Raw genomic sequence first — 24,257 nt, forward strand, 5'->3', positions numbered from 1 at the left:
ATAAAGAGCTCAGAAAACTGGACAGAAAAAAATGACCCAATTAAAAATGTGGTACCTACATACACAGAATTCTCAAAAGAGGAAACTAAAATGGCTGAGAAGCACTTAAGGAAATGTTCAAAAATCCTTAGTCATTAGGGAAATGCAAATCAAAACTGCTCTGAGAGCGACCATTATCAAATATCAGAAGGGAGACTCCAGGATCATTCCTTCAGCTTTTTTTTTTTTTTTTTGGTTTTTTTTTTTTTTTTTTTTTTTTTGGTTTTTTCGAGACAGGGTTTCTCTGTGGTTTTGGAGCCTGTCCTGGAACTAGCTCTTGTAGACCAGGCTGGTCTCGAACTCACAGAGATCCGCCTGCCTCTGCCTCCCAAGTGCTGGGATTAAAGGCGTGCGCCACCACCGCTCGGCCGAGAGCGACCATTATCAATAGAACAAATGACAACTCATACTGCAAAGATGTAGATTAATGGGAGCACTCACCCATTGCTGGCGGGAGTGCAAATTTGCACAGCCATTATGGAAATCAGTGTGGCAGTTCCTCAAACAGATAAGAATGGAGCTAACTCAAGATTCCTTATACCACTCTTGACCATACACTTCAAAGACACTTCATCTACTACAGGGACACTTACTCTACAGTGTTCACTGTTGCCAGAAATTGTAATCAATCTAGGTGTTAACAGAAAAATGGATAAAGAAAGTGTGGTACATTTATACAATGGAGTGTTACTCAGTAAAAAGAAAGAAAGAAAGAAAGAAATTGCAGGTAAATAGAACTAGAAAAAAATCATCCTGAGTGACGTAACTCAGAAAGAGAAAAATGGGGTGTATCCTCTTACATGTGGACGTGAGCTGTGAAGTCTTTGATAAGTAGGCTACAATACATAGAATGACAGAGATTAGGTAAGGGACTAGGAGGGAGGAATACATTTTCCCAGAAAGGGAAAATAGAATAGTTATGGATGTGTGTGTAGGGGTGGTAAACATATTGGAATAGGAGGATCAAATGGGGGGAAGAGGAGGGAAAGGAGGGAATACAGGAAGGACAACTAAAACTAAGGGCTATCTGAGGGTCATATGGAAACCTAAAACAGTAGAAATCACACACACACATACACACACACACACATACATTTTCATATATAGGGACCTAAATGAAACTGCCAAGTAACAGGGTAGAGAGAGCCCAAACTGGACATATCTCTTCATTTAACAAAGCTTCCAGTACTGGGAATAGATTACACCTAATCAAGTTTTTGTCCAAAGGGGTCCCAGGAGAACCCCCAAACAACCCAAGTGGCTCTCCACAAACTGACTGTAAGGCTCTATTGCTGAAGAGAACAACGACACAACTCATGGAACATAAAGAAGTCAAGTTGGTACCACTTTACCAAAGGGGAAAAGTAAACACCAACCCAGCAACAAACCCTTCTATCTAAAAGAAAGAGTGATCTATGAGACAGGTTGGTGCAATAGTGGCATAAAGCTTGTGGGAGAAACCAACCAATATCTGACTTGAGGTAAAGCCCACTCCATGAGATGGAACCCAGACCCAGCACTGCCAAGAACCTGTGACTATATAGACCATGGTCCCAGGGAGAAACCACTACTACTATTCTGCTAAACGAATGCAGTGATATAAAATGATTCCTAAAGACATTATGCTATACTCACAGATCAGTGTCTTCATCAATCATCAGAGAAGCTTCCTCCTATAGCAGATGGGGATACAGAGACCCACACGCAGACAACACCAGAGTGAAAGACCTTGGAACACTAGGTCCCAAAGGGGATGCCTTCATCAAATCCCTCCCCTCAGGGCTCAGCAAACCCTGTACAACAGGAAGCAGAAAGAGCATAGGAGGCGGGGATGGGTTGGAGAACAACAAAAGGAATCAAGGTCTCCTAGATCCAACAGGGCTGGACCACACTTGAACTCACAGCAACTGTGACAGCGTGCTCGGGGCCTACCTGGGTCTGCTCCAGATGGGGCCCTGGAGCTGAATGGAAATGTGATGCATGCACCCATCCCTAATCCGGAAGCTATTTCCAATTGATAACCACTTGAAAAAGTATTTTACAAAACAGGCTCACTGTGAGCTTCTCACCACTCTTAAGGGTAGGCCCCCTGCTCAGCAGTAGATGGCCAATGAACAAATTGAACTCAAAGGTGTTTTTGGAGGTTCTTTGTTTCATAATGTTAAATCAGGGTGGGTTTTGTTTGCTTGCTTTTTTAGTATTTTTTTTTCCTGCTTTACAGGCCCTTTGCATATATAATATGGTTACAAAGTGTTGGGTTTTTATTAGATTCTTGAGTATGTGAATATGTGTGTGTGTGTCTGCCTCCGTGGACATTTCTGGTGCTTTTCCTTTGCTTCTTTTTCTTGTTCAGTTGTTCTGCCATTACAATTTGGTTTTGATTTGCCTTTTAATATTGCATAGATCCTTGCTTGCTTTCTAAAGAGAGATAGAGCATAGATCAGAATAGCAGAGGATGTGGGGAAAACTGAGAGGAATAGAGGAAGGGGAAACCATAATATATGAAAAAAAATTATTTTCAATAAAAGAAAAAAGTTGCATCTACTCAGTATAAAAAAGAGGAGGAGGAGACAGGGGAAGGTCAGGCCACATGGGTCACCATAGTTCCAGAAAAGGTGGGATGCTTCCTTAAGCAATCATTCATGTGAGCTGTTGAGTGTTATGCAACCTGCAGACAGCTTCTTCCTGTATGAAAATCTGTCTCCTTAGTGCACTCCCCAGGGAGCAGTAGAGCTCACCCAGCCTACTTTGTCTACCTAAAGATAAAGCAAAGATATGCACTTTGCTTAGGATGACAAAGGGTAAGCAGGTGTGAGCTCAGCACCTGGGTGCCAGGAAGCAGAGCATGACAAAGGACCTCTGTAGTACTCAAGGATGCAATCACAGCCTCTGGAAGCCGAGGCAGGAACATGGCCTCTTACTGAAGCCCAGGATAGGATACAGAGTGTAGTCTATGTCAGCCTAGACTGAAACAGGCACGATCCTGTCACAAGCAAACAAGTACAAAATAACTCAACAAGCAATTATCCGTAGGAGGAGAAATGAGTACAGTCTGAAATTGCACCAGCGTTGTGAAGTGCTCTGACCTTTTGGAGGGACTTTTTTTTTCTATAATTTTCCAAGTATCTGGGTCAAGAAACAAGCCTTAGGGGAATACCCTTTCTTTTGAAAGGTTTCCTAAGTTGCTCCATACAAAAGGTTTCTGTAAAATTCTCTGTGGTAGACTGGATTGGTGTTATGTACTCTTTTCCCTCTCCCATCACATGCTTGCTATGCAGTGCCTGCTGTATACACTAGTACAGGTGTGGGCACACAATGCCTGCTGTATACACTAGCACAGGTGTGGGCACACAATGCCTGCTGTATACACTAGTACAGGTGTGGGCACACAATGCCTGCTGTATACACTAGTACAGGTATGGGCACACAATGCCTGCTGTATACACTAGTACAGGTGTGGGCACACGGTGCCTGCTGTCTACACTAGTACAGGTGTGGGCACACGGTGCCTGCTGTCTACACTAGTACAGGTGTGGGCACACGGTGCCCGCTGTCTACACTAGTACAGGGTATTTGTTTCTGTGGCTGTGATAAAATATTCTAACACAAAACTGAAGGGAGAAGAAGTTTGCTTTGGCTCACAGTTCTAGGTGACAGTCCATTCCAGGAAGTCACAGTGGCAGGAGGCAGATGGCCATCTTGCATCCATAGTCCTGGAGCTGAGTACGGGATGGATGTGTTCCTCTTTTTCATTCAGTCCAGGGGCCACACCTTAAAATTGTGCTGCCCACATACAGAGTGTGTCTTCCCAGATAGTTAATTAAAAGGAACACGGGTCAACCTAATCCCCCACTGGGACTTCCTTTCCAGACAATTGCAGATTTTGCTAAACTGACAACCAACATTAACCAGCACACAAAAGGGTACTTCCTCATCCCCACCTGATCAGTCACGTGATGTCTGACCTGCAGCCTAGACTGTGACACAGAACCCTATGATATCTGGTGAGACTTGGGGTGTCTGCTGTTCCTTCTTCAGTTTGAGGACAAAGAGAAAGGACACGGGGAACAGACCTGGACCTCAGCCCTGCCAAACTCAGCAGACAGGAGCCAAACCGCAGTCGACCTGCAGGCTGGTTAGCGTGACATAAATACTTGTGAGTCTAAAGCCACCGAGGTTTGGAAGCTGTGGTAAAGCATTTGTAGAGCCCAAAGTCCAATATGACTTCAGGAACACCCTGACCCACATATGGACTTTCATCAGAAAGACCAAAACTCACAGAGAACATAACGTGTTTATAGGGAAGTCTAGCCAGTCCTGGGATATCAGAACCCACGAAGAGAGGCAGCCACATGGCATAAGCAGTCAAGGACCATCCTTTTCTTCCAGTTGTTTTTTTATCCCATATCCAATTTACATGGATAGAGAATATTCACTAAGAAGACATCTGCTGATACCTTGTATAGCTTGGGATATTCATTTGAAGACTTTTATATTCCTTGAGGTTAGGAGCTGAATAGAATCACCCCCCAAAACCACAGATTGAACTCAAAATCTCCAGTTCCTCATCCTGTGGCTTTTTTTGGAAAGTGGGCCACTGAAGATGCAATTCGTTAAGATGAGGTCATACATCAGTGTGTGGAGCCCTAATCAATACAGTGGCTTCCTTATAAATGACCATGCATTAATACCCATGGAGAGAATGCTAGGTCAAGAAAGAGGCAGAGCTTAGAGTATGTGGCTATGAGCCAAGGACTGGCAAGGACCACCAGTAAGTCACCCGAAGTAGAAGAGGCAAAGAGGGATCCCTCTGCAGAAGAAATGTATCTTTGCTGATAAGCAGATTGGGAGACATCTGCCTTCAGAACTGTGAGAAAACATGTTTCTATGTTTTTTAGATATTTTATTTTATGTGTACTGAGTGTTTTGCCTGCATGTGTACAACATTCCGGTGTCCTCAGAGGCCAGAAGAGGGTGTCAGATCTTCTAGAACTGGAATTATAGTTTTGAGCTTCCTTAAGAGTGTCGGGACTTAAACCCGGATTCTCTGCAAGAACAAGTGGTTAACACTGAGTCCCGATTTCTGCTGTTTTAAGCCACCGTATTTATGGTATTTATGGTACATTGCAATGGCAAGCCTAACATGAAAATATACTGTTTTTAAATTCCTTTTCTATATTACACTGTTCCTATTGGAAAAACTTTACTTTCCCACCAGGACTATTGTGCCACTGCCTCTCATCATTTAAAGGACATATATGAGAATGCCATTCAGGGAACTGCCAAAGACTATGTTGAATAACAGTAGATATTCATCCAGTCAATACCAGTTACCAGGAGATAACTGCATAAGAACTGACCTGATAATCAATAAAATATTTAGCATAAAAGAGAGTTGACTGTATTCTTGGAATACGTGCATATTATGTCACACACACATCATACGTTAGCAATTCTCAGAGGAGAAAAAACACACTGCTTAGATTTCTCAGGGCACTCTTGCTTGACCTGTGTCATTTTCTACTTCACTCTTCTGTATTCTTTACAACCCAACTTTGAATCCTGAAAAGGCATGGGATGTGCCCATGCTGTACAGGATAAGATAGGTCTACACAGTCAGGTGGTTTGACTGATAATGGTCCCCCTAGGTTCAAATATTTGAAAGCTTGGTCCCACTTGGTGGAACTGTTTGGGAAGGATAAGGTGTTGGGTCTCGGTGGAAGAGCTGTGTCGCTGGAGGAGCAGTTCCCAGTTAGCTCTCTCTGCCTCCTGCCTGTGGATCAGGCTGCAAACTCTCAGCAACTGCTACCATGCCTGCTGCCATGCTGCCCACCGTCAAGACAGTGAACCCGAACTCTCTGGAACAATAAGCCTCAAGAAACTCTTTGATAAGCTGCCTTGGTCATGACATCTCTTCAAAACAATACGAAAGTGAGACATACAGGAACATGCATCACAGCTCCTAGCTGAACTTGGACACAGGATTTAAAAAAATACTTTAATAACTGAAATGTGAGTGGGGGTAGGTTTGCACATGTGAGGCAAGTCCCTGAGGAGGCCATAAAAGATTGTCGGGTAACCTGGAACTGGAATTACAGTTAGGGATGAGCAGGCTGACATGGCTGCTGGGAACCCAACCTAGGTCCCTGAGTCATCTCTCCAGGCCCAAATTAATTCTGACTTACTGTTAAATAATGAAAGCAACCTTAGGTAATAGAACAGTAGTTCTTGTCTTTATTCAGATCTCTACTTACAAACAATCATATCCCATATCACTAGAAGGATATGAACTTAAAATCCTATTTTTGAAGACAACAATAAAAACCATGTCTTGGGCACTAAGATATACCTTATAGGACAAACAAAATATAAATCATAAAGATATAGACATTCTAACTTTTATTCTCAAAGCTGATGAAGTGTGTGAATCCCATTTTAGAGCCACTGGTCTAGACTTTAAAAGCAGTTATAGAAACCTTTTCCTGGGACTTTTGTCCTTTCCAGGAAATATAAGGTCTATAAACTTCTAATAAATCTGCAAACCTTAAATACATCCTCTGACAGGTTCATGAAAACATCTACACCACACAAGCACTATTTTATGGATGATAACAAGCAGAGTTAAGTAGAACATTACTGGATTCCTACTCCAAGTGTACTACCAACCGTGGCATCCTCTGAAACAGAACACTTTGGGTTTTAGATTTTTGAAAGGAAAATATAGAATTAGATTTTCAAGCTAATACCCTATGATTAAGAGAATCAAAATATGTAATAATCTAATCTTAAAATATAGGAATACAAGAAGCATATACAAAGGAGATGAATGAACCCAAAACTTATCAATCATTCTTTTTTTTTTTATCAATCATTCTTAAGGACGTCAGTCACACAGCAATATCCTATGTTCTTGTGCACCATAAACATGTGGGCAATGCTGTGTTGAAAAGGCCACAGAGCAATAAAAGACACAGTCCCTGTGATTTTACGGTAGGGACAACTAGGCAATAAGGCACGCCAGCGTTTAGTTCCCTTAGAACAGGTGGTTTCGGCAGTGCTTGTGAAATATTAGCCAGATGCAGATGGCTGGAAAAGTGTGGAAGAAAGTTTCAGCTAGGGAAGGGAAGAGAAGGCTTGCAGGGAGGAATTCCTCTCCTATATGAGGGACTGCAGATGAATGTGGGTGGGAGCGGCCAGCAGCTCTGAAGCTGTGAAACTCCAAACCCGGGGCAAGTGTGGCACCTTATCACCTCTTCAGTAGTCACTGAGCTAAGCTCTGAAGAAGTCACCCCCCCACTAAAACCACATACATCTTTTCACTTGTTCTATTTTTCAAGAGAGGTCAGGGACGAGCTCACTGGTCTAGTAGAATTGGCTTTGGGGTCCATCTCCAGAACAACATCAACGACACACACACACACACACACACCACAAACTTGAAACAGATCTATATACAAACCAAAAAAGTTAAATGCAAGAAAATAGCAGCAGATGATGTGTGGGTGAAATCACTGAGGAAGTGAAATTACAGTAGGTTGAAAAGGAAGGAAAGTAAAATATGCCAAAGTGAATATACAATCTGTACAGACAAGGCAGGAACACAGAAATTCTAAGGTATACGATTTGTAATATTAGATAATCATTGTAAAATATGAACAAGCAAAATGTGGGGAAAAGAAAACAGAAGTCACCCATGCTCTCATCAAATGGAAAAAAAGCTTTAACATTTTATCATGTGTTTGGCCTTTCTTCTATGTAAACATACCTTAAAACCAAGTTAGGATCCCTTCTCTTGACAGCTCTCCCAGAGAAACTGGACTCACCACTGAACACACAATCCGATACTTAGTTCAATTATTATGAATACCTTTAAAGTGGCTAAATATTGTTCAAAACCATTGTTTTAATGACTACATATACATGCACTGTCATTTTAAAAATGGTTTCACTGTTGGAATTGACTCAAATTTTCATAATAATGCTCATGACGACAGCTAAGAAAATTGCTTACTTTGCATCAGGCAAGTTTCCAAGTACTTCATATAAATTATCTAATGTTCAGGATAATGTAGGAGGGTTAGATACTATTATTATCCTCATTTGACAGATCATGACTGAGAAATTAACCTGCTTAAGTTCACACGAGTGATAGATAGCAGGGTGACCCTGTAAGTCACTTGCAGCAGCATCGCGTTCTTGCCCTGTCTACCCTGTCACTTGCCTCATTACTTCCTTGGTGTATACTCAGAATCACTGGGTCCGAGGAATTGTAGGGCTAGACTGTCTCTAATGGACAGCAACATGCCCTCTGACTCTATGTGATATGAAACAATTTCTCCTTTGTCAGCATTGTTCCTGACTTTCATAATCTGGCTACAACAAAGTCCATCTCTTTGATGCACTCGAGCCAATGTTTGTTCATGTCTTAGCTGTTTTAAATTCCTAGTTTGAGAATTTTCCATTTCTCTAACTAGATTTTTTTTTTTAAGTTAAGGACTATTAAATGGAAAATACTTTGAAATGTGACTCAAACCATCAAAGAATACTGCTAGGTCGCTATTTCAGTGGGGCTTAATAGATGGGGAAATCATCCCAGCTCAGCTGTAAATATCTAAGAACACAGAGCTAAGCAGGCCCCTCCCAACTGATAGAGCAATGGTCTGAATTGTGATTTCCACCATGCAGTAGAGGATACATAATACTTATAAGAGTGGCCCCTGGTGTCTGGAGCCCTCTCAGTTCCTTCTATCAACACATTCGAGAAAAGAAATCTATAATTCTGATGTTTGCAAGGTGACGACAGAATGACAAAAGGAAACGGACCTGGGGAGGACAGAACTTGGAGAAGTCTCCTGCGTTCGTCCTGAACAGCAAGACATGGGAATTTGTCTGCGATAATAATCGACCAACCAGAAATTTCACACATTTGGGGCTAACCTCTGTGAAAGACTGTTGTTAACAGGTCATGAAAGTCATCACTCCATACAAGGTACTTTGTAATAAATTGAGTGCCTGGGACACCCTCCGGATCAGAATTTAAAATGCCTTACTCACACAGTAAGTAATTTTTCAGGATGGGCTTTTTCTGGATAGCTCATGTCATCTACTGAGGGCAAAGTTGAATGCTTTCAACTTCTAACGGGTGCCTTTCTTCTTGTGAGAGCTCCAAATTCACCCTCTTTAAGTACCAATCACAGAGAAAAGTCTAGTATTGGAGGCACACAAGAGACTCTCCCAAATAAGGATCCTAATGAATACAAAGATTACTTTAAAAGAGCATTGACACAATATCCGGTGAAGTTATTACATTAATCGAGGATTGCTAGAAATGATAGTGACACATATTAGATGGAGTTCAGATGTGTTGGGAAGACAAAGGAATGGACGGTTAATACTTTAACTTTGATTTGTGTTGCTGACCAGCCCCACTTGTTAATCAAAACCAGTTCACTTTGAAAAGAAGGACAGTTTTCCTACTTAAGGGAAATGCCTAATCTGCTAATTCTCCAGACAGAGCCCTATGATGGCCATTACAGCCCCACACATTTAGATAATCTCAACTAAGAAAGGCCTCTGGGTCGACACCTGAACTGTGTGGCTTGCTCACAAAAATGAAGACTGGTTGGTTTTTGTTGGTGGTGGTCTTTTGTTTTGTCACAGTTTTACTAGGTAGCTCTGGCTGTTCTGGAACACTATACAGACCAGGCTGGCCTCCAACTCACAGAGACCCATCTATCTGCCTCTGCCTCCTGAGTGCTGGGGTTAGAGGTGTGCACCACCAGAATCAGTTAAGAGACTATGTTTTCTAAGGAAACGGGACAGCAAGGAGAAGTGTGCATGTACATGAAGTGACAACCAGTTTTATTTCACTAAAATACCATTCCTAACTTGGAGCCAATAAATCAAATAGCATTTGTGGTACACAATGACACTGGATTTTTGTCTTACTTTTTAAAAGGTTCAGTCACCAAAGGAAGGGAGCTTGTCTAAGAATGCCTGTGGGTCAAACAGCATCAAGGAGGGAGGAACAGGAGATAAAGTCCTCAGAGCCCGAGAGAGCAAGCTAATAAGATGCGTGCATTGCAGGGACCATGTACGAAGTCTGAAGAGAGAACTTTAGCAGTAAGGCTAGTGGAGATACAGACGGAAGTAGAATGCCAGATCAGGTGGTGGGAACAGGATGAGTTAGAGAAATAGTAGAGAGAAAATGAGTAGACTTTCTGTTCACACTTCTATATGATTAAAAAAACCTCTCCCTGCAGGATTTTCAACCACAATCTCCCTGGCTACCAGTGGACAGGAAAGCAAAGTCTGGGAATGAGAGGAAACGTTCAGTGTACACCTTGCAAGCCATAGGAAGCTATTATTTAGTCTAAAAATGCTTCTAAAAAGAATTGACGGTAATTAAAGGTGTCTATTTGAAAACCTTCCTCTAACTTCCTGCTACATGTCAAATTGCACTTGAATTAAGATTGTTTTTAAGCCAGAGTCCAGGTTTCCAGCTATGACAGAGGAGGGACCATTCCTATGTGAGCCTGAGATACAAACACGTCAATCATCGTATCACACAGTGGAAATAACCACTGACCTGGTTTAACCTAGCTGTCATGTCTCCACAATGGGAAGAGTCTGGCCAGCTCACTGGGGAAACTCACTCATTGAAACACGATGGCAAATGGAAGGCACTGAGAAGAATGACCACGGTGACCGCGAAGACGTATTAGAACAAGGCTAAGTCGCACAGCCTGGAGACACAAAGGTGAGACTGGCCAGCGCAATGACTGGTCAGCTAGTTTGGATTCACCCTTTGGCTAAAAACAACTTTGGGAAAAAAAACTACAGAGAACATTTTCTCTGACCTAAAGCAAGCTACGAGGCCGATGTCCCAGAAAAAAAGTGAGCTAAGTAGAAAGGTGTCAGTCACCAACTCCAAACGGCCACGGATGTGCAACAGTTCAAAAAGAAGTAGAATTTAACTTTACAAAAGTGGAATTTAGTTTTATAAAGCTGCATGATACTTGGCTCAAAACTCATCTAATGCAACCCATTTGAAATGGGTTCATCAGAAATACCCTGTGTCCAGAGGTCAACTATACAATCCCTTCATTTATTTGGCTTCATGTTTTGTATTTATTTCTTGTTCCATTAAGGATGAGTCATCTAAAATAAAGCAATTCAATAAAATAGGAGAACTATAATTAGATAATGATCAAATTCAAGAGAAGCAGGGTAAAACAGAAGCTGCACGAGGCGGACTTAGAACACTAACACTAATAGCATGGTTTTTTTCACACCATTATTAGAATGTGAGTTGCACATCTGACTTGAATTCCTAGTCACCAAGACGGAAGAGAGACATCTATCTGGTTCTCTCGTTGAATAATGGAAATAGAGTCACACAACGTGGCTGTTCAGGGGAGGGATGGCTTGGCTTTGGCACCTAGGGACCAATAGAATTTCTTGCAGGGACTTTAAAGAGGAGTGGTAGTAGGGATGCTTCCTCTAATTCCACCTATGAAGTGATCTAACAGCAGCTTTTTTCCCACTGTCTGCTCAGAGAATCTTTCACAGTGCACACAATGGAGGGATGTCAAGCATGCTGAACAAGGAAACCAAGGCACACAGTTTAGAAAGCTCCAGCTAGACTGGTCTAGACAAGAGGAAGACTGTAGATGGCAAAACATTTGTTCAACTGAAACAGCTTTTAATCCATCAGTCTTATCACTTTTTTGTTATTGTTTTTTTGAGACAGAGTTTCTCTCTGTAGGCTTGGCTGTTCTAAAACTTGCTCTGTAAACCAGGTTGGCCTTGAATCTCTGCCTCCTGATAGCTGGGATTAAAGGCATGTACCACCACCTGGCCAATCTTATTAAAATTAAATACAATACATATTCTCTTGTGTGTGCAGAATACACAAATTCATTTCATGTACCTAGTGAGAGGACAAACACAATTTTTTTCTTCAACCATACAATTCCTGTATTTGAAATTCAAGATTACACAAATTTACTTCTGTATATTTTCCCACAATCCTAACAATTTTGATTCTAGTATATGTGAATTGAGAGGATTCTAATGTAAAAGAAAATTATGGGGGAGATTTAAAAAATACACATTTAACAAAGAACAGACAGGTTTCATAAAGGCTGGCAGGATCCTGGTATAATAGCTCACACCTTTAATCCCAGCTCCCGGGAGGCAGAGGCAGAAGGATCTCTGGGAGCTTGACGCCAGCCTGGTTCACAAAGAGAGTTCCAGGACAGCCAAGGCTTTTATACAGAAAAACCCTGTCTTGAAAAAACTCAACAACAGACAAACAACTAAATAAAATGACAGCGGGAGAAAGATACAGAAAGATAAAATGCAGAAACCCAAGTTTAGTATTGCATTGCCGTGGTGCTGCACATGGAGGTAGGGTTGCAGTTGGCTCCTGACATCATGTCATGGAGATACAACATTTGGATGCAGGACACAGGAGAGAAAATTTCCTTCTGTAATAAGGAAGAGTTTCTTATTTGGTTGACTAATTCCAGAGCATAAAGTTATAGCACATTGTGAAAGTGTTCAAATTCTACTTGTTAAACAAAGAAAATAACTGTTCCATTTAAAAGTAAGATGTTGGGGCGGGGCAGAGGTGGCTAGAGAAAGAGCTCAGTGGTTAAGAGCAAGAGCACAGGCAGAGGACCAGAGTTTGATTCCAAACACCTACATAGCGGCTCACTCTGCTAACGCCAGTCTCAGGAGATCTGATGCCCCCTTCTGCCCTCTGCAGGTACTGCACACACATGGCGCATAGACACATCGGCAGGTGCACAGACACCCCACACTTATAAAAAATAACAGTTTTAAAAGAAGCAAAAAGTGCAGTGCAACCACCGGTTCTTTTAAAAAGTATCAGGTTGGCAAGGAAGAAAAATGCAAATGAATTGTGCAATACCCTTTGATTTTAAGTAAGACTCTAAAAATGCTTTTATCTTTTTTGGGAATGGGAGCCTGGTTTGCTTTCATCAACTATAACCATTGGTTTGTTCACAGCTCTCTTCCCACAATTTCCCCAGTTTTCCTGCTTTTTATCTAAACGGTTTCCTTTACTCATATTTGAAACAATCCAACTAGATTAGAGAAGAAACAGTAATACACTATGCTTCACCTTATTTACCAGCTAAGGATTCTGGGTAATATTCTGGTCAGTGAGGAAGGGAGAGACACACAAAAATCAGAAGGTATTCTCTGCCAGACAAATGCACTAAGGAGAGAACTAAACAAGTTAATAACGGCTCACTAAATTTCTGTGACAGGAAAGAAAGAGAAATCAAAACTTTCGTCGTGTAAAAGTAGAGCAAACAGAAGGTGATAGAGCTGTCCTTGCATCCAGTTTGATCCTTTCTGCGATGTTTTTTTTCTCTTTTTCCCCTAAAATATTTTGAAACAGAAAAGGCACTGGATCTTCCAAATATCTCATTTTTAGGAGGAGAATAGCTAAAATGACGTTTCTAGGGCTGAGGATGTAGGTCAAACAAGATCAGCTTAACACAGTGGAAGCCTTGGGCCTTAGTGTCACAAGAAAAACAAATTGAATCTATATCTATATAATATATGCGAGGTCACTTTGCAACCATGGACTCTTCAATGTTTTGTTTTCACTTTAGTTTAATGAAAACATATTAAAAAGAAACCACAGTTTAACTCTAAAACAAGTCGTTACTTATTAACCAGATCACCGCTCCTTCTGGAATAACTTCAGAATATTCTTAAACATGAATTCTGCTTCCTAAATTGTTTTTGAAAGTATAGCTGAAAGGGAATCGATTGCTATAATACTGGAAAATGGGCACGGAATGAATCTAAATGGAGAACAATTGCCTTCCTTGCTGCTGAGGCCAGAAATGTCAATGAAAAATACCAAGCTTGCCCATTTATAGAAAGAAGCAATTTTTAAAAATACAGTTTATTGCACTAGCAACAAAACAAAACATACTATCATTTTAAATGGTTGGGACATATATATATGTATATATATTTTATTCATTCAACAAATAACCAACAAACAGTTATAAGGCAATCGAAGAAGGGGAATTACAGAATGGGCGAAATAAAAAAAGATTCTGTCTTTTTGGTACTAGTATTTATATTGTTCACCAAAATCTCTAGTCCAAAATCGTGCCTATAAAATTGGAGTTTACGATGATGCATTTTTTTGAAAATTCTAAACCTTGTTGTCTAGTGTAAAATGAAAATTGGCAGCCTAAGAGTAAATAATATTGCTAACAGCCCTAATGTATGGATTTTACTCTAGGCCAAAAGGGGGTGGGGGAGACTCAATCAGCTTCTCAGAAAGGCAAAGGTCAGCTCTGAGTTGGAAGTGAGGCGGCTGGAGACAAGACTGCCTCTGCTGGTTGACAAGAGCATCTTTCAGAGTCTCAACTCCGACACCTGTATCAAACTTGCAGCTCTCAAACCTCATAGCTTCCCGTCTGGTTTATCCTCAGAGAAGACGCCTGCCTCTTCCATCACCTAAGTAATCTGACTTCTAGAAGGATTTTCCTTAAATTGGCACCTAAAATAAAGTGTTTGCACCACTGATTTCATATACCACTCGGCAAGTGGTAAAACACACAAACAGTCACAACCACTCCGAAATACCTGTAAAACAACACCGTTGCTCATCTACATTTTAGCTAAAGAGATAGCTGATCCTGCTGTTTTAAAATGCAATGACATAGTCTACTTGAGCTAGTGAAAAAGGCAACGATCTCCTCCCTGAAGAAGCCCCGCGCCAACCTGTCCTTCCAAGCACTCCCACCCCCACCCAGGGGTCCCCCGGAATGTTGGCGGGAAGGGTCCAGCGCCCCTACGCCCCAACTGGGCCTCGAACGTTCCAGCAGAGGGTTTCAGGTCCCCTGGGGGCTGCGCCCAACGCCATTAGCACACCTCGGAGCGCTAGCAGCCCAGGAGGAAGGCAAGTTTGGCGGCTGCTGACCGCGGCTCCTGGTTCTCCCGGGCCGCAGCATCAGCAGCGGGTGGCCTCCAAGGCCGGGCCCCGCCTCGGCCACCTACCTACTGGGCGGGGGCGCGGGCTCCGCGGGTCGGGGCGAAGTGATTCGGGTGCACGCATTTCTGGGAGCGGTGGCCTCTGCCGCTGGGCGCGGGGGAGCGCATCCTCCGGGGTGGGAGGAGGGAGGGGACGGGGAGGGGGGAGGATCGTACGCCGAAGAGGAGCGAAGCGAGGCAGCAGGAACGACGGGGTGCGCTCCTGCGGGGTCCCCAAGTCCAGATCTGCCCCGAGCAGCCGCCGCGGGGATGCTCGAGGCCTCGCCCAGGTGCCTGCAGCGGCGCCCACGGTCAGGGCACCAGCCGCGCTCCGGGCGGAAGGCGGGGAGCTGCGGTGGCGCGACGCCCGCCCGGTGCCCGCCTCTAGCTCCGCCCGACCCGGGGTGCGCGCTGCGCTCGTCCGCTGCGGCGGGGGCCCGAGAGCTCGGCGGCCCGGCTTAGCGGTTCGGGAGGCAGCCGCGGCATCTTGCCTGCCCGGTGCGACCTCGGAGCCGCAGGCTACAGAGCCCGGGGGTGGCGCGAGTCCCCCAACACCCGGCCCAGCGGCTCCGCCCCGGAGAGCTGCGCGCGCGGCCTCGGCAGGCCTCGGCCCTTTGTGACGCTGCCCCGGGCGACTGTCAGGCCATCTGTGTACCGGGAACCGTCCGCTTACCTGGCCCTTAATGACATGCCTTCTAACTGGCTATAGTTTGGATCTTGGAGGGAAATAAAGCTTAGGGGCACAGCTGGAGTTGGGGCGCCTGCTAAAATGTTAAGGTCCCTTTACTTTCCCTTCCAGCTCCAGGACCACAGGCCACCACAAATTCAACCTTCTGTCTTTTCCGGCATTGACTTTGGCAACGGGGCCCACCATCTCCTCCCTCTCCCGTCCCCGGTTCAACATCCTGTAAGCTGCCAAATTGCAATCATTATAGCCAAAGCAATGAAACAATTGGGCGGTCCAGTCGACTCTTGACTGGAGACTGGAGAGAAGATTGGTGAGAAGGTTTTTGCATCAACCCCGGGCCCTGTGCCTGAGAGCTTCCCCCTGGTATTGGATGCCGCTCCCTTTACAGTCCCGTGACGACCACTGCAAGATGACTCAGAGGATCCGGCTGCGAAGATCACTCTTAAATACAGCAAGGAATATATATATATATATATATATATATATATATATATATATATATATATATATATATACATATATATATATATCAGTAGCCTGCAGCTGGTCTGATAAGATTGGTGTGTCCGAAGCCACCCACACGTACAGCCCCCAGGGCCTCCCCAGGTTGCCGCTGCTGTTTGGTGCTACCAGTCTGGGGGGCGGAGCAAGGTAATGAACAGTAGTGACTTTGGGATTTCAGCTGCAGGTGATGTTATTATAGTCCTGCAAATATGGAATCATCTCCCGGTTTGCACTGACAATCAATAGATGTCGGGTTTGCATCTTTATGGCCTGAGGAGGAGAGACCTCTCCTTTTTCTTTAGACATCTTTTTGGTAAAGGACTTAGCCTTTGGGGGGTGGGGGAATGGGAATTGTTCCTAAAATAAAAAGATGATTCTGTTTGGATCAAAAGAAAAATGTGGCTTGGGGTCTCCACGAGTTTAGTGGTGGTATCACCGTTCTTTGATATTATGCTTTTATAATTTTGAAGTCTAAGCTTAATTTTAAAAAGTTTGAGAACACACACACACACTGGCATAGTCCTGTAATCCCAGTTCTTGGAGTTGGGAGGGGGAGCTGAGTTGGGAAAATAAAAACATTTAAGGCCAACCTCAGCTACTAGCCTAGGCTATATTTCTGTTCCAAAAAATAAAATAAAAACTTAAAAAGAAAGAAAAAACAGCAGCATGTCAAGTCCAAGTTGTGATAAGACAGCTGAGACTTGGGGAGGGGGGAGTTAGCATCTTGGAGGTCAGGTGGAGCAGTACAGTGGCTGAACTTGTTGTCCTGTGTAGGAAGGGAGGCACGTGACTCAGCCCTGTTCTGAGAATGGTTGATGAATCTAAAGCCCCACGTAAGTGCGAGATGTAATAGTCCTGCTGTTCTGGCCCATTTCAGAATGACCTGATTGCAAGATGCAGACATTCAGAGGGATGCTATGAGAGATGATGTGGAATCACTTGGGACAACTGCTTTGCAGCTTGTTTAACAAAGAGTCTAAACCTTGAATGCAGTTTCTGCAGAAAATGGTCACTGAGCCACAGTTACTGCTCCACTGTTTTAACCCCAACAGCCCCCCTTTATGTCTATGAACCCTAGGTTCTGTCGAGGGATAAAATAAGCCTTAATTTCTTTTTTCTTAAGCAAAAGTATAACTGAGAGGGTGTTCTGCCTTTCAAATGCACGACAAATAATGTCACTGTCTTCATTAGCTCCCTGGGATTACAAGATGGATCGCATGATAATCATAGCTTGTCACTACAGTGAATGCCTGAATAGAATAAGGAGTTGAGCTTCCATGGTTGGGGGAAGGGCGTGCTTTTAATTTAAAGATCCTTCACTCACTCTATTTCATTACCAAGTATTAAGTGATTCATCTGAGTCTTGTCTTCACAAGAAATCAAAATTAACATCCTCTTCATCCAGTGAGATATCCAGCAGCCCCTGTGATCATTTAAATAGAATAGAATACAGTTAAGTTACGATTATCCAGACTATTGATCATACTTTAAGCTCTAAAGAGCCAGCTAAAGCTCATGGCTGCCTTTTGGACAACACAGACCTTAGCATTTCCTTATTATAGGAAATTCTTCCAGAATCCTTGCTAAATGTCAATGTATAGATAAGAGTTTTCACAAAAGAATTGGGGTAATCTAAGTATACCTAAGTCAAATACCATTAGAATATACACTTAAGGATGTGATAATTCTGAAGAATTCACGGTTTACCTTTGAACTACAGCTCCAACATGGGCTGGTCTTGGATAAATGACTCTCTGATGCTTTTGTCTTCAAATGGGAGATGGTCACAGCACCAGCTTCATCGGGTAGATATAGATATACATATAGATATAATTCATGAAGGGTAGGTAGAGTGCAGAATGTGTAGAATAGAAGTCAGATATTACTGTAGCAGCATTGTTAGTGTCATAAAGTGGTATAGGAGGGTCTTCTTGGCCAGGCGGTGGTGGCGCACGCCTTTAATCCCAGCACTTGGGAAGCAGAGGCAGGCAGATCTCTGTGAGTTCGAGACCAGCCTGGTCTACAAGAGCTAGTTCCAGGACAGGCTCTAAAACCACAGAGAAACCCTGTCTCAAAAAAAAACAAAAAAACAAAAAAACAAAAAAAAAGGAGGGTCTTCTTTCTATGTGTTGCTTTCATTGGTTGAATAAAGAAAACTGCCTTGGCCTTTTGATAGGGCAGCCCTTAGATGGCCATGGTAGACAGAACAGAATTCTGGGAGGAAGAAGGCAGTGTGGCAGATGCCATGGCTCTCCTCTCTGAGACAGAGGCTGGTTAGACTCATGCTGGTAAGCCACGGTCAAGTGGTGATACACATTAATGGAGATGGGTTAAACAAATATGTAAGAATTAGCTAAGAAGAGGTTAGAGATAATGGGCCAGGCAGTGTTTTAAATGAATACAGTTTCACCGGGCGGTGGTGGCGCACGCCTTTAATCCCAGCACTCGAGAGGCAGAGGCAGGCGGATCTCTGTGAGTTCGAGGCCAGCCTGGTCTACAGAGCTAGTTCCAGGACAGGTACCAAAAACTACAGAGAAGCCCTGTCTCGAAAATCAAAAAAAAAAAAAAAAAAATGAATACAGTTTCTGTGTAATTATTTCTGGGGCTAAGCTAGCCAGGCGGACGGGAGTCAGGTGGCGGGACACAGCCTGTGCTCCTCATTACTACAATAAAGGTTTTCTTTTCAAAAATTATGTCCCTGAACTGGATACTAATGACCCATTTCTATAATCCCAGAATTTAAAGAGGTAGCGATCGGGGGATTGTCAGCTCCAGGCCAGCCAGTACTACATAGTAATATCCTATCTCCAATAAGTAAAGTTAATTAATTAGTAAAATTTAATTTATGAATTAAAATAAAATGGTCTCCGTAGCACCTCTTGTTTTACGTGACTAGTGGAAAGTGCTTGGTAAGTGGGGAACAATTTAGACAGTTTAGGGGACGAGGGCTTGGGATAAATATGAGGACAGCCTCTTCTTTCTCTAATAAAGGGAATCAGTGACAGTGAAGCAATTTAAATACTCTTGTCCTTTTCTGAGACAAATAATCTTTGTATATCGATTCTCTTATGTAAATAGTTGGGGAGCTCTTTGAGCCTAAAAGGAGAAGAGAGGAGTGAGTCACTTTGCTTGCTCTGCCCTACACACACACACATACACACACACACACACACGAATAAAGATTGAATTCTACTCATTGAAATATTGATACACATGCATATTTCTATGCAAAGGTGTTTGAGTTGAAATTTGTGCACTGGATGAAAAGTTGAGGCAACTGCCACCTAGAAAGTTCCCTCTTGTAGTGATAGCATTTAGAACTCCCCTCCTATGTCTAGCTCAGAGGGAAATGCATGCTCACATGCTCTCCCAGCCTGGATTTGGGCTGGTTGTCACAGGTGGTAGATGACACAGGTGACTACTGTGGACATCTGTAGGTGGCACTCCACATCTCAAGAGGTTAAAGAGATCACAATTAACAGGGTTGAAGGCAGCAGCTCATTTTCACAAGCTGGGACCATTGGTCTAATCAACAGACTCTATTGGGTCATGAAGGTACCATCTTCATTTTGAGAAAATATGAAAGAAGTCAGATGTAGCACCATATACCTGTAATCCCAGCACTGGAGAACCTGAGGCATTAAGATGCCAAGGGTTCATATGCTTGTTTTTATGGTTACAGCATGCTCAATTTTATAAGAAACCACCAAACTCTTCTCCAGGGTGCTGTATCATTTTATAGTCTTATCTATAAGTATACATTTATGAAAGATAGATGTGAATCTATTGAATAAATGTATTAAAGTAAGTGATACATTTTTTGCAATGTTGTAATTTCTTGGTTACTTCAACCGCCATCCCAAGTTATGTTGGGGAATATATCAAGGTGTGCTACTTTTGTTTGTGCGCATTTGTTTAACTCTGTGAGTCTGTGATTCTAAAACATCTGATGGTCTAATAAAGAGCTGAATGACCAATAGCAAGGCAAGGATAGGTGGGGCTGGCAGATAGAGTATAAACAGAAGGAGAAACAAGGAAGAGGAACAAGGGGAACAAGGAGAGGAGAACACTAGGGGCCAGTCGCTCAGCCACACAGCCAGCCATGGAGTAAGAAGGAAAGTAAAATATACAGATATAAGAAAGATAAAAGCCCAGAGGGAAAAGGTAGGCAAGATAATTTAAGAAAAGCTGACTAGCAACAACTCAAACTAAGGTTGGACATTCATAAGTAATAATAAGCCTCAGTGTTTGTGATTTATTTTGGAGCTGGGTGGTGGGCCTCCAGTTAAGAGTACTTCCTGTTCTTCCAAAGGACCTGAGTTTGGTTCCTAACATCCAAAACCCTGGCTCACAACTGCCTGAAACTCCAACTCTAGGGAACCCAAAGTCTTCTGGCTTCTGTGGGCACCATCACATACGTGGCATACATATGTAAGGAGCAGCTCCTACACAACTGTAGCTGGCTCCGGAGTGTCGCAGGTAGCCAGCATCTGTCTTTTGTCTTCAACACCTTCTGCTTAACATATGTGCATCCTGTATGAGAATTTCACAAGAGTGTAAAGCCTATGCAAAACTTGGGTCGAAGAAAACTGGAAAACTGTGGTCTTTCTTGTTGAGAATTTGAATTTGGCATTGTCGTTTTGGAAGCTAAAGATGTTTGGGTATGGAAATCAACTTGCCAAGGTGTAAATTGGAAGCCTAAGGCTAAGGGAAAACTGCTCAGTTCTCAGTCTCTGTCTGCAAAGTGGTGAGTCCCCCTGCAGCCAGGAAAGGCTAGATTCAGTCTTAAGGTTTCTCTGAGTCTTCTTTCCACCGCCCCGTGTGAACCTACACCCCGCCACATACATAGACTCACATACATTTACAGCACACACACACTGCACAAATTCTTAAGGTTGGAGTCCTGTGTTGTTCACCTAGGTGCCCTCGGTGACTTGACACAGCAAAATGAATGGACTGAACAAAAAGCTGCCTCAGACTGAAATCAAACTGCTAAGTAAAATTGTCAATAAGTCATACCTGCGTTTGACTTAATGCCTTGATTTTTCTTCTGGTGTACTAGGTTTTTTTCAACCTGAAGTTGGCTTACTTGTGAGAAAACTAAGCACTTGATTATGTTGGTTTAAGATTATTTGATGTTCTAGAAGAGCATCAGATATTGAAATGAGTAAGATATTATAAACAGAAGACATGTTCAATACCATACATTTATCAAAATGATGGTAGGAAAACACTCATATGATGAATATGTTTAAAATGTATTGATAAAAACAGAAAGTAGGTACAGCGCGATACTACTTGGTAAAAGTACAAAAGAGATTGTTTAAAGAATAGAAGATATTTTAACCCTCCCTAAGTTACCTTTTAAAGTACATAACATACCTGACTTATGTTTGGCCAGAAAATAACAAGTACTCTATGTATAGCAAACATGCTGAGGCCATAGGAACCAGACACAGGATAAAATACCTTGGGTAAACACACAAAACATAGTAAGAACATGTGAGCCTAAAATGATGCATACAAATGAAATAAAGAATAATGAAAGGAAGGGACAGTCTTGACAAAACGATAGTAAAACTAAACGGTCACCATTTTATAAACACTACAGCAAATAATTGATTCAGAACAATTTTATCAACAGAAGCTGAAAACAAAGAAGCATCACACAGTCTCAAAGGATCAATTTTTCTCATTGTAGTTGCTTCTCCCAATATTTATTAATGACATGGTCATTATAATAGAGAATTATGTCAGAGACCTTCACCAAGTGATCAAACTTACCATTGTCTCTCCTCTTATTGCTTTAAAAATACCAAAAAAAACTAGTGTCCTAAAACATCACATTTGTTAGTGTGCAGCACAACTTCTAATTGGTTTTAACAATAAAAACCAGGAGTCAGCTATGGGGGTGAAAGCTGAAGGATCATAGAAGCAGAGTGGCCGTCCGCTAGAGAGTCCTTATCTCTACCAGTGTTTAGACCATAGGGGCGTTCCTGTCCTCAGACTGCATTTGTCCCCATTAAAACCTCAGACTGCTCTGAGCTCCTGTATCCTCCTGCCTTATACTCCTTTCTCTGCCCAGCCACATCACTCCTGTTTCTACCTCCCTCGTGCTGGGATTAAAGGCGTGGGATCCTAAGAGCTGAAATCGCCTTTGGATGAGCTCTGTTTATCTTTCAGACAGAAATCGCCTTTGGATGAGCTCTGTTTATCTTTCAGACAGATTCAATCTTGCGTAACCCAGGGTAGCCTTGAACTAACAGAGCTGCGGGTGTCCCCAAGTACTGGGATTAAAAGCGTTTGCCAGCACCGCCTGGCCCCTAGTGCTTTAGCTCTGCACTCTGATCTTCAGGCAAGCTTTATTTGTTAGATCACAATCCCTACGTTACAGGGCTGTAGTTCGGGAGTCCAGCGCAGATCTCACTGGATAGACGAAGGTGTTAGCAAGCCTGCTCTCTTTCCGAACAAAGGCTCGGGGAAGAATTTCTATCCTGTCTTTACCCAGTACTCAGGACTACCTGCCTTCCATGGCTCCTGGTGCCTTGGCACAGGCTTACTGAAGCCAGCAATCTCCAGCCTAACACACTGCTCTGGCACTCCCCTGCCTCCCTCCTTCACTCTTAGAGACACGTGATGATTTGCTCGCCTAGGTGATCCAGGATTATTTTCTTCATCACAAGATATCAAGTTATTTTGCTTTGTAAGGTGGTGTCCTAGTCAGAGTAACTATTGCTATGATGAACACCATAACCTGAAGCAAGCTGCGGGGAAAGGGTTTACTTGGCTTACACTTCTACACCATAGTCCACCACTGAAGGAAGTCAAGGCAGGAACCTAGAGGGAGGAGCTGATGCAGAATCCATGGGAGGGGGGCACTGATTATTCAGCCTGCTTTCTTATAGAACTCAGGACCACACTCAGGGGTGTGCTATCAACAACGTGCTAGGCCTTCCCATATCAAACCCTAGTTGAAAACATTCTCTACAGGACTGCCTATTGCTTGATCTTACAGAAGCATTCTTTCAATTGAGGTCTCCTCTTCTCTCCCTACTATAGCCCGTGTCAAGTTGACATAAAACGAGTGGAACAGGTAGCATGCTCTGGGGACATGTATGAAATTGTGCTTGCATGCACAACATTGGCAGTAATGAGAAGAGCTGGCACTGTACACATTCTGAGAAAAAAAGCACTAGAGAAAATGTATCATTTATAATAGTTTTCCTGCCAAAAGAAATATCTAGTTTGAGGGATTTTTTTTCCAAAATAATTGTCCTCCATTATTTAAAAAAAAACGTTAAAAGATAATTGAAATTTGCAGATTTAAGAAATGAGATTTAGTTGGGTCCTGAATTTAAAAGCTATAAAAGATCTATTAGGACAATTGAAACTTTTGATTATTGATCATATAAAAAGGATTGTATTGAATTTCCTGAGTGTGATCATTTTATTGCTGGTACTTATGAGTTCCCAAATGATAAAGCATTTATTATGACATTGTAATAACCTCAAGTGATTTAGAAAAAAGTAAAGATGGCAATATTAATAGTAAGATAGCATTATGCTAGTTATAGATAGAACTTAAATATCCATATAGCTACATTAAAATAGTAAAACAAAAAAAAGTCCAAGATGTTATTTTGGGTACTCAATAGAACCAATATTATCATTTTTAAAAGGATCAATGTTTAAAAAGTATTGAGCCGGCGGTGGTAGTTTGTGCCTTTAATCCCAGCACTGGAGAGGCAGAGACAGGAGAATTTCTGTGAGTTCACAGTAAGCCTGGTCTACAAGAGCTAGTTCCAGGACAGGCTCCGAAGCTATAGAGAAACCCTGTCTCTAAAAGCAAAATAAAACCAAAAAAAAAAAAAAAAGTATTGAGATTTTATTTCTTTAAGGAATGAAAAGCCAATGTGAATTCAACACTTCAACACTAGAATGCTACGTTTCAAGGCCTCGGAGACACTAATGAGAGCCCCTGAAGAGACAGCACAGG

The 24,257-nt window shown here is 42.5% G+C and overlaps 1 protein-coding gene across 2 annotated transcripts in view; it reads right to left on the reverse strand.

Annotated features, from left to right (window-relative positions):
* Ncoa7 (nuclear receptor coactivator 7) overlaps positions 1-15,409 on the reverse strand; it is a 147,652-nt gene extending 132,243 nt beyond the window's left edge. Inside the window, exon 1 of one of the 2 annotated variants that reach the window (XM_057758493.1) lies at positions 15,097-15,409. The gene's annotated coding sequence lies outside the window, so the exon portion shown is untranslated. The remainder of the gene's footprint in view (positions 1-15,096) is intronic. The other variant, XM_057758502.1, reaches the window with a different exon arrangement.
* Positions 15,410-24,257: the final 8,848 nt, after the last annotated feature.

The sequence above is a fragment of the Chionomys nivalis genome, chromosome 2 (genome assembly GCF_950005125.1).
Source record: "Chionomys nivalis chromosome 2, mChiNiv1.1, whole genome shotgun sequence".
NCBI classification, from domain to species: domain Eukaryota; kingdom Metazoa; phylum Chordata; class Mammalia; order Rodentia; family Cricetidae; genus Chionomys; species Chionomys nivalis.